Genomic DNA, 11,492 nt, shown 5'->3' with positions numbered 1-11,492 from the left:
ATTCTAAACATTTAAGGGTAATCAGACTGGGAGATGGACTTGAAAGAACTCCAATTGCTGCACTCTGAGCTGCCATATATCATATTGGTGATACTGAAGATGAAGAACTGCAGCAAGTCAAAGCTCATTTACTTGAAGTTAAAAGAAATGCAGAGACCAAGCTGGTATCAGACTTTGTAAGGAATCATTATGAATTCAGGCTGATTCAGTGAATTTGGTAAAAGCTGCATGGACTGTAAGTTGTATTTAGTTGTGCATATAAACTCTCATTGCATTTGTACTTAAATGTTTTCGACATCATCAAATCTATAAACTTGTATATTTTTATAATTTACAAGTTGAGAGAGATTGTTAGATATATATGTGATGTCATGTCACTACGCCAATAATGGCTTTCTGCAATATTCCAAAAAAGTTGTAAGAGGCCCAATAAATGTTACAAAAGATTAAAAAAAAATTAACGGCAGCACTTTTCTGATGCTAGTATTTTTGATGTTGCCTTAGGGTTCAAAGGTAACATTTTCTCATTTAAGACAACACAAGATATTATGTTAGGTCCCACTGACATGCGGGTCCCACTGACATGCGGGTCCCCCTTTTATTTTATAACACAAACAGAAATGCCAACACTTTATTAAATATAACAACAATTTATAGTTTTTGCAACATTTTTTAATACCTATCGCATCATTTACGCAATGGTCAATTTCCCATCAAATATAACAGTTTGAATTTCATTAATATATTATCTCCATAAACAAAAATATAATCGATTTCCCATCAAAAATCAAAACTACTGCTAATAACAATACCGCAAATGTAAACTACTAATTGACATTATAATTAAACCACCTTAGATCCACCGCCTTCCTAACCTCCACTAAACAACTTCTCCAAACGAAACATATCAACTAAATATTTTATGAAACACCTTCCATACAATCCATCAAATAATAAGAGCTAGTAAACTTGGTGACCGTGTTGGTACCCTCCGAAGCATGCTTAGACAATTCACCGGGGAGCACGAGCCTCACCATTAACGACCTCAGCCACTGGCTCTTCTTGTTTTTCTTTAGCATCAACAACTTGTCCATTCTCAAAGGAAATGTGAATTTAGAATCACTCTAGCAGAACTATATGATTTTATAGATAACTGTTGTATATGAGAAGATGAAACAGAATATAGAATTTCAATGGATACACAGATTGCACATATAAGTGCTGAAACAGATCTCCGTATTTAACCGGAAGGTTGAATACGGCATGATTTTGATATGATGCCCCATGATAGACATTTTGTGAAGACTTGGTTTCCAATTAAACAAAACGAAATCTCTATCATTCAAGTGTCACTCAACCTGTAACAAGGGACAAGTAATTAAGGATCTGCAAATTGAAACTGTGAGGAAATCACTGGTGTTCCTGACATGACCAATCAAATTTAAACAACATAAAAAGAAACAGCTAATATATCAATACCCTCACGGCTAAATATAATCATGAATGTTTTTGCTATATTCTTGCATACCCTCACGGCTAAATATAATCAGCATTGATTATTTGTAAAGAGTTGAGTCAGTCGTGGCTATAATCTTTGTTACTTTAACTGATTTGTCACTATAATGATATTTGTAAAACAAGGTCTCAGATACGTGGTAACTCAATCTGTATTTGTTCATGGGGCCACAAGTAGAATTCCCATCGTAACACTCTTTCTATCAGGCAAAACAAGAAAAACTAGAAATTGATGAAAATCATCCCCATAAGTAATTTGCATAAGAAAACAGAAGGCTATAGACTACAGGCTACAGTGGAGACCTTAATGCACATATAGAACTTAAAGCAGCTTGTGATATATAGCAAAGTATAATTCACTGATTAGGAAACTTACAGTGTAGTTGGAAAATCGATCATTCATGGATGCTTTCCATCCAGCTTTTGGATTGTTGTTGACAGATTTAACAATTGATTCATGATTAGCCATATGACAAGCACCGACCATTAATACTATATTCATTGCTCTATTGCAATGTCATAGCATGAGAACAAAACATACCTCAAGAATAGCAGATTCCGATTTCTCCTGTGAGACTGACTTCGAAGCAACAACCTGCATCCAATACATGTATTTACTACTTTCTTAAATTGGATGAAAAAAATAATGTAATTAACAAATAAAAAACAAGCCAGAAAGACCATACAGTTTAATACTTTCTTAAAGCTAGTTAAAGATGCAATTAACATATTTATTTGTCTCCTGCAACTAATGAAATATGTTTCTTGGAAAAGAACAAGCACTTCTTCAATAGCTTTACCAAGTAAACATGTCTCATATCTGAGAAATACACAAGGACAATAGTACAAGTACAACCTTAAAATAGAATGCCTTTCTTGCTCTTTTTCTGTGTTCCCAATCACTTGTATGTTATGTTTTCGAGAAAAATATATAATATCATTGACGTGCAAAACCACAAAGGATCACATAACTTAGGAAAGGAGGTAGCATGAACTAATGGATCTAATGGCTTCCAGTTTCATAAACACCTTGAAATAACATGATGGCCAAGGGTAGTCTTCCTGATCTTCACATCTAATGTCAAAAGTTTAATATCGTTTACAATGCCAAGGACAAGTTTTCAGTAATGGATTTCCAATTCAACAGTTTATACAGCTAGCTAAGTGTTTATACCTAATGAAATGAATTTTTTTGAAGAAGCAACAACACCAGAATATGCATAAATAAAATCATAGAATAGATCCTCCTACTAAAATAGAATTCATGTAAGGGACACATAAATTCCACCTCTTTCATAGAGAAGCTCTGTAATATTTTTGGTCACCAGTATATAGTCTTTACTTCTTAACTTAATAAGCAGATTAAAGAAGTATTTAACATCCCTCAAATAAAAGAGATTAAGACACTGACATTAACACATGGTTTTCTACTTGGGAAGATAAACACACAGACATTAAAGAGATTTAGAACATGAAGTGTATGAAAGGGATAAATTCATTGGAATGCTTATTTAATCAATTAAGCCTTAAAGATAGGAATAAAAAAACAAATCAAACCAGTCGGATCATACCATTTGTCAGAGTACAACTTAGGAATACCTAATTAGAAGATAACTTGAACAAGGAATTAAAAATTAAATAAAAATTTTGTTCGAATCATACCGAGATATCAAGCTTCCCAAACTGAGACTTGACAAAATATATAAGAGAGGGCAATGCTGGCTGAGTCCCGCACATCAAACTGATGGAAAATTAGAAAGCTCGAAAGACCAGACCAGTGGAGATTTTGAAAGCCTCCATACTTATTCAACGGTATAATTTAAAGAGTTGCAGTTAACACCGCCACCACCACCCCATTTGAAGGTCTTCACACGCTCCCTGACATATATAACATGTTGCACTTTCGTAGACTGAAATTCATCATTTATTCACAAAAAAGGCTGAAATATTTACCTGGCTTTAATTGAGCTTTCAGGCAAACAAATCCTGAACCTTTTAAGTTCCTTAGGCAACAAGGAAGCTGCTTTGCCTTTTGTAGAACTAGATGGGGATTCATCTGGTTGAAGGCCAATAGCAAGACCAGCAAACCTCTCGAACTCCCCTTGCCGATTTAATTTGTGATCCCCGATTATTGCTTTTGGATCGAACCTCAAGCATTGTAAGAAGCTCTTAACATCTCCTTGAGTTACATACGGTCACGATTTGACTGTAATTGGGTTGGGGTCGACTATGGGCTAAAGAATATTATTGGCCCACAGAGTATTGGGTCAGTGTCACACGGCAATAGCAAAGCCCACTAGAATGGTCTTAAGCTGAATCAAGTTTAGTTGTTATGTATTAGTATATATAGCTCTGTTGTTCTCATTGGTGGATTATGAAATGAATGAATGAATTTATCTTTTGTTTTTCCTGCACTTCCTTTTACAGTATTTCATTTTCATGTTCTATATGTTCTATAGCTTAATTTACTTGTTTTAGCTGTCTCCTTCATGACATATGAGGTGCTTCTTGACATACTTGGAAGAGCTGATAAAATAGGATCCACGCTGTCCAGAGGCATAACATGACCTATCCGGACTAGCATAAGATAGATCGAATTTATTAGATGTCTCCATTGCATCGGTTTCCAAGCATTCACTGTGCTGAAGACCAGATGAAAGCAATTTTGCCTTTCAATTGGCTTCTGTACACCTCCCCAAATCGTCCGCCGCCTTTCCTTCCCTCACACCTTCATCTCTTCCCCCTCTTCCTCCGCCGCCTTCTCTTCCTCGTCATCTGTTTGAGTTTATTATGAACCAACGCTCAGGATTTACCCAAATTGATTTTCTTTAAACTGATCTGAGGGTCCAGATTAAAGCTGAAGCTGGTGATCCGCGTGATGCATTCATCAGCCAATACTTTTCTGCCACATAATGATCCAGCAGCTGATTTCTATTTTCTATTTACTAATTTAAAGACTAATTAAAAATCAATATAAAATAACTAGGAAATTTTAAAAAATGCACAAAAAATACTATACACTCAAACAATTGTCTATATAGTTACAAAAATAAAAAATTATATTTTTATTATTTTCCCCATTTTTCAATATCTCTAAAAAACCTAATATATAATCGTCGAAAATTTATTTTATAATAATCGATACTTCATTCAGGACACTAGCCAAAACACGGGTCTGTCTGCTTTGATTGTTTATACTTCTCACAAAATAATATAAAATTCTAAAAATGATGGTACACCCCTAAAGTCGATAGTTTCAAATATTCGTACGGACGAATCGTCGAAATTGTATTTTAAAACAATCGATACTTCATTCGGGACACTAGCCCACACACGGTTCAGTCTGCTTTGACTGCTTTGACTTCTCACAATATAAATATATAGAATCCTAAAAATGATGGTACACCCCTAAAGTCGATAGTTTCAAACATCCGTACGAACGGATAGTCGAAATTTTATTTTAAACTAATCGATTCTTTATTCAGGACACAAGCCCACACACGGGTCAGTCTGCTTTGACTATTTTGACTTCTCACAAAATAAAAATATATAAAAATGATGGTACACCCCTAAAATCGATAGTTTCCAACATCCGTACGGACGGATCGTCGAAATTTTAATTTAAAAGATTCGGGACAGTAGCGCATACAGCGCATAGTCTATTCTGACTGCTATATTATCTCATAAAATAAATAAATAAAAATCCTAATAATGATGGTACACCTCTAAAATCGATAGATCTGTACGGACGGATCTTCGAAATTTTAGTTTAAAAGAATCGATACTTCATTCGGGATAGTAGCGCATACAGGGCATAGTCTATTCTGACTGCTTTGACTGTTATATTATCTCACAAAATAAATAAATAAAATCCTAATAATGATGGTATACACCTAAAATCGATAGTTTCTAACATCCGTACGGACGGATCATCGAAATTTTAATTTAAAAGAATCGATACTTCATTCGGGACAATAGCGCATAGAAGGCATAGTCTATTCTGATTGCTTTGACTGATATATTATCTCATAAAATAAATAAATAAAATCCTAATAATGATGGTGCACCCTTAAAATCGATAGTTTCTAGCATCCGTATGGACGGATCGTCGAAATTGTAATTTAAAAGAATCGATACTTCATTCGGGACAGTAGCGCATACAGGGCATAGTCTATTCTGACTGTTTTGACTGCTATATTATCTCAAAAAAGAAATAAATAAAATCCTAATAATAATGGTATACCCCTAAAATCGATAGTTTCTAACATCCGTACGGACGTATCGTCGAAATTTTAATTTAAAAAAATTAAAGGAGTTAAAGAGTCCTTCCTTTTAAGTAAAATTGAGTTATTTGTATAAGGTTATATTCAAATAATGTGGAATAAAACACATTGTCTCATGTGGTCTAGTGGCTTAAACCTCATTTTGTTATGTAGGAGGTCATGGGTTCAATTCTTAGGCTGTGCAACATTTCACTAAATTTTGCTTAAGTCCTGGGACTGCCACCTCACCCCTGTCATGTCAGCATAGTGGGGCCCACATGGGGGGAACCCCCCACTATCACGTCACCAGAGTGGGGCCCACATGCGGGGACCCTCCACCTGCCACGTCACCAGAGTAGGGTCCACATGCGGGGACCTCCTCCGGCCTTGTCAGCAGAGTGGGGCCCATATGGGGACCCTCACCCGCTACGTCAGCAGAGTGGGGCCCACACTGGGGACCACACCAGCGATAAGTCAACAGTGGGGAACCCTTGTGTGGGACCCACATGTGACACATCAGCATAATTTTAAATATTTTTTTTAAAAAAATAAATATTTTAATTTATAAGTGGAACAACAACACTTTATGGGAGCTATGCTAACATAATTAAAACATGTTGTAATATGGTAGAGTATAATAATGATACAACAACATTATCTATGGCAATATCACATAATTATGTTGTATAAGACCGTTTATGGCGTAGTGTCTAATCTGATATGTTTAGTTTCAGAACTTAATATCAGAACTTAACTGGAAATCAAAACTTACTGAAGACAGGATGTTATCAGAACTTAAGCGATCAGGACTTACATCAGAACTTAAGTGCGGATACACTTCAGGGATGAAAAGCGGATGATTTACAGGAGAGGATCTGGATTAAACAAAAGAAGAAATGCTTGGAGAGTTATACAACTAAAGGACTACAGTAGATAATCTCTGATTGATGTATTTTAGGAAATAGAACATATCATATCAATTAGAAGATATCTTGTAACTGTGTAGTATATAAACACAGATTAGGGTTTACAATATGTGTGTTATCATTCACGAGAATATTATTCATTGTAACTCTAGCAGCTCTTGGTGATATCATACATCACTGAGAGAGTAGATTAAACCTACTGTAATGGAGTTTGATATATTGAATAAACTTTTTTTCTATTACATACTTATGTTTATAATCGAATTGATTGTAGATACTATATTCAACCCCCTTCTATAGTATCATTGAGGCCTAACATCAAGAGTTAACTCTGGATTATCAGAGTTTGAATCTTCTGAATCAAAGTTTAGATTTCTATCAGGATTTGAAAGATCAGGTTTTATTCCTTTAATCATCTTGTCAACTACTTGTGTAGTTTCAGTGGTTGTGGCTGGTTGAGTTTCAATAATTATTTCACCAACTTTAGCATTGTCATGGATTGGAATGATTTGTAATTTATCAGCCCTATTAGATCGAGGAATAACTTTTCTCTTTTTGTGAACCTGATCAGCTTCTTCTTCAAAAATATATTCCCTTCATCAACATCATGATAAGCTTGACTTACTAAATAGACTGGATCTATCAGTAATTGAGTTTTTTGTAGATGCTGATTTCTTCTTGGACTTTGACTTAGGCTTGGACTTTGAATTCTCGCCAATTTTCTCATTTCCCTTATAATTTCTATCAGCATTTAATATGGCTTAAGATATTAGAATAGGTCTTTCAACTTCAGTTTGGATGATTTCCTTGATTACTACACCTTTAGTTGGTCTCTGTCCAGGAATATCTTCATATGGCGAGACATTATCAACAATTAATGGTCTCAAAGATTTGAATTCCTCTTCCATAAGACTTAGTTGTTCAAGATCAACTCCTGGATTTTCCCTTTCAAAAATCCTTCTACTCACCTCAAAATCAAATGCTTGTATTTTATGATCCTTGTAGAATAGAGTTGTCTTCTTTCACTTGAACTTCAGTGTTTGTAAAAACTGGTTTGCTTCATCACCAACTTCTATCTCCAGAATACCTTGGTCTTCATCAGCATTTGTGACTGTCAGAGTTTGTTTTATAGTCATAGTCAACTTTTGTTAACTTTCAATTCTTCTACTTCTCCCCCTCTCTTCACATTTTCTATATTGGCTACTAGTGGTTTTAGAAGTACCACTACTCCACTAGTTCTAACTAGTTCTCCACCTTTCTTCCCAATAATCTCCTTTCTGCCTCCTTTACTCCCTCCATCAGGACCATCATCTTTGTCATCGGCATCTTTTAGTTTGAGTTGTTTGCATTTAGATTTCAACACTTTCTTCCCCTTTTTGGCATCATCACCAAGCAGAAGTTAAACAATGAGCTCCAAAGACTGTTGTACCTCATCCAATTGCCCAGACATTTTATGTTGAGTTGCCTCCAACTTAGCTTGGTTGGCTTCCAGTTTGTCTTGTCTAGCAATGATAGGCCTCAATTGCTTGGTCATCTCATGTGCAAATGTAAGTTTGGTTTTTAAGAAATATTCCTTGAGCTTGACAATCTGAGAGTTGGCATTAGACTGAGTGTTCTGAATTGATTTAATCAGTAGTGTAGAGGCTTTGAGATGAGTAAAGATGTCAGGATTTGTAATTTTCTTCTCTTCTGTCTCCAAATGTTTAAAAGCATTAGCAACAGAGATAGGATATGAAGAATCCTTCCATTTAGAATCCCATTATGCATAAAAAAACTCTTTGTTATTTTTAGCAGCTAATTTCTGTTATTCCCTAACAATCTAACAAAGAATTACAGAGTGGGGGTTGAATGTAATTCTGGCTACTTTTTAGATTTCAAGAACAATTCTTCTACAAATAAATAATTGTGTTTGATTTAGCAATGGTGCGGAATGAAAGTAGTGTAGAAATTAAAACACAAAGTATTTAAATACAAGTACTTAAAAACTTTCTGGTGGATTGAACTTTTCCACCAGGGATATACATTAAGTAGAAAACTCTGTGTTATAAAATTGTACAAAACTGCTTACAAGTTGAACAACAAGAACAAAGAAATTCATTACAGATTTTGCCTTATCTATTTCTCTGGAAATGTTTACTTGCTTGGATACATTCAACTTGCTACTCTTGGTTTATATATCACCAAGTTACATGATCAAAAGACAAGATAATAAGATAAACTATTTCTAGTCTAATTTTATGTTGCTACACTTCTCTTTCCAGCATATTTGAATATCTTCAGTTTAGCATGAAAGTGGAAATGCTTCTTTATTCTCTTAAACCTGAATTAGGCTGCCACATTCCATTTGCATACAACCAACGCATGTGACTGTCAAGTCACTATCAACTGATCTTTTGAATCTAATCATCCGTTGAAACTCAGATTGATCATCCGTTGGAACTCAGGTTGATCATCTGTCGAGACTTATGTTGATCATCCGTTGAAACTTTGTGAATCATCCGTTGAAACTATTTTCTTGACATTTGACTCTATTTCATTTATACATGATTACAAGGCATCTAATATTTATAATTAACCATTCTATCTTGCATATCAATCTAGTAATCAACATGACTTACACATTCTACAACATCTAGTTCACTAAGTTACTTTAAGTATGCAGAAATGTGTTACTAATCTTATTGTTACATAAGCTACTCTTTCAACGGATGTTGAATTGATTATCTGTTGAAAGCTAAAATTTCACTTAAACAAAATCTACTAAGTGTTTTTGTTCAAGTTATCATCAAGTACACAACATATTCCTAACAATCTACCCCAACTTATGTCTACTGGAATTGTAGCCATAAAAATAAGAGAAACTTGATGATAACAAAACACTCTATGAATATAGAATGAGATAAAGTAGATTAAAATTTACAAGTGCTACAGTTTATAGAAAAATCTCACAAAGAAAGATTTGTAGAGGGTCTTACAGATCATTTTTCAAGGTGCTCCTCTAGAATGATCAAATTTATATCATTTCCTTGATGGCCTTGACTTCTTTCCCAGCTTTATATCATTCTCTTCAATCTGATATTAGAGTTATCTGAAAAATTCTGACGCATCCTCATTTGTTAGATCCAGTTTTTCTTGCTTCTCCTTGAGAGCTTCATTGCTTGCAATCTTTAGATGGTCTTCCATCTGAAGAATCTTCTAATGTATTTTTCATCCTTGAACTCCATAATCCAGTATGGCCTCAAATTCACCCTATCTCCAGTGAAAGGAATTGTCAATACTCTTGGGAGAGCATTTGGTCCTCTTCAGCTATTCCTTATCTCATCAATCTTGTTTAGTACCATTTTCTTGGAAACTATATTAAATCCAAAGTTTTTCTTGATTGCAGAGAAGATGGTCACCAAAGTGGAATAACCTTCATTGAGAATTCTGTGAAGTGGCCATATAATCTCTTTACCACACTTGTACCTGAAGACTAGCCTCTCTAGAAGGTGCTTGTAGGCATCAATAAATCTGACTTCTTCAAGCTCATCCAGATAGAGGTTTATGTCTGAAAATTCTTTGATATCACATATGTAGAGTTGATCTCCCTTGTTGACACTAGGATTGGGTTTGGCCACTTGCCTGGATTTAAGCTTGGCAGGCTTGACTGTTTTGACTACTCTTTCTTGTGTCTTCCTTTGTTTGACAAAGATTGGAAGATTTAGATCAGGAAGAGGCAAGTTGTCCCAATCTATAGGTTCATCCTTAGGAACAATAGGTTCACCATGAAAGGTGATGTTAGGATCAACCTTGAATTCATCCTCCCTCACAGTAGGTATGGCTGATTGACTTGAAGTTGTAGATTGGGTTGGCATGTAGTCTTTCTTATCATCATTGAAATCTATCTTCCTCTTTGCATTGATTTTGTATCTAAACTTCCTCTTTGTCTGCTGTTATGGATAAAAAACTAATATATATAATTGTTGTATTTAATACTAAGGAACGTGAGCTGCGAAGCTCGATTTGACTGCTCTTGTATTTCGTGACTGAATCTGCCTTAACAAGATGCCTACGTACCTTGCTGATTGCCAAGGATCAAGTCAAAAATGTAGTTCTGATGTGTGGGGTGAGACCCCTTATATAGATGTTGAGAGTCCTTGAATTGGACTTGGTATAAGAGACTTGGTAGGCAAGTCTCATAATTAGAATGGACTTTGGAGTCCTAGATAGTAGGAAACGGATTCCTTATCCTTTTAGGTCCCCTTGAGGCCAATCTACAAGGATTTATATCCCCACTAGGACTTATCTTAATAGCTGTTTTCCTCCTTTATTTATTAATTACGAAATTAATAAATAATCAGGGCTTTTGGGCCTTCTTTGTTCCATCAGGCCTGATCTGGTCCATCAGGCCTGATCAATGTGTTGACCTTCTTGGTGTGAATGTCATACATCTTCTTATTGGGCCTAGCAGCCCACACCTTGCAATATTTAATTATACAATCAGAATTTATTTATCCCTATCATTTGCCCCCCAACTGTTGGGAAACATTGATTAGGTTTCGCAAAAGTTAAGTCTATTCATTCCCTTACAGAGTTTCGTTTTTGCGTAAAGTGTGGAGCGACCTACACATTTACAACGATTTTTCCTTTAATTCAGGAATTATCTTAATTTCCAGGAATTTTTCCCTAATTTTCTGGATTTTTCCCTTAGTTTCTAGGTTTTATCCTTAATTTCTGGATTTTCCCTAATTTTCTGGGATTTATCCTTAATTTCTGGATTTTTCCCTAATTTTCTGGGATTTAACCTTAA

The 11,492-nt window shown here is 35.1% G+C and overlaps 1 long non-coding RNA gene across 1 annotated transcript; it reads right to left on the bottom strand.

Annotated features, from left to right (window-relative positions):
- Window positions 1–712: 712 nt before the first annotated feature.
- Window positions 713–3,737, bottom strand: LOC141678703 (uncharacterized). Its single transcript, XR_012557871.1, has 4 exons — window positions 3,469–3,737; window positions 3,178–3,393; window positions 1,892–2,110; window positions 713–1,358 (listed from the first exon to the last, which is right to left on the bottom strand). It is a non-coding gene; the product is annotated as an uncharacterized LOC141678703 (long non-coding RNA).
- Window positions 3,738–11,492: the final 7,755 nt, after the last annotated feature.

The sequence above is a fragment of the Apium graveolens genome, chromosome 8 (assembly GCF_009905375.1).
Source record: "Apium graveolens cultivar Ventura chromosome 8, ASM990537v1, whole genome shotgun sequence".
In the NCBI taxonomy this organism is placed as follows: domain Eukaryota; kingdom Viridiplantae; phylum Streptophyta; class Magnoliopsida; order Apiales; family Apiaceae; genus Apium; species Apium graveolens.
Note: the sequence above shows the minus strand (reverse complement) of the source record. Positions and strands in the feature narration are given on the sequence as shown.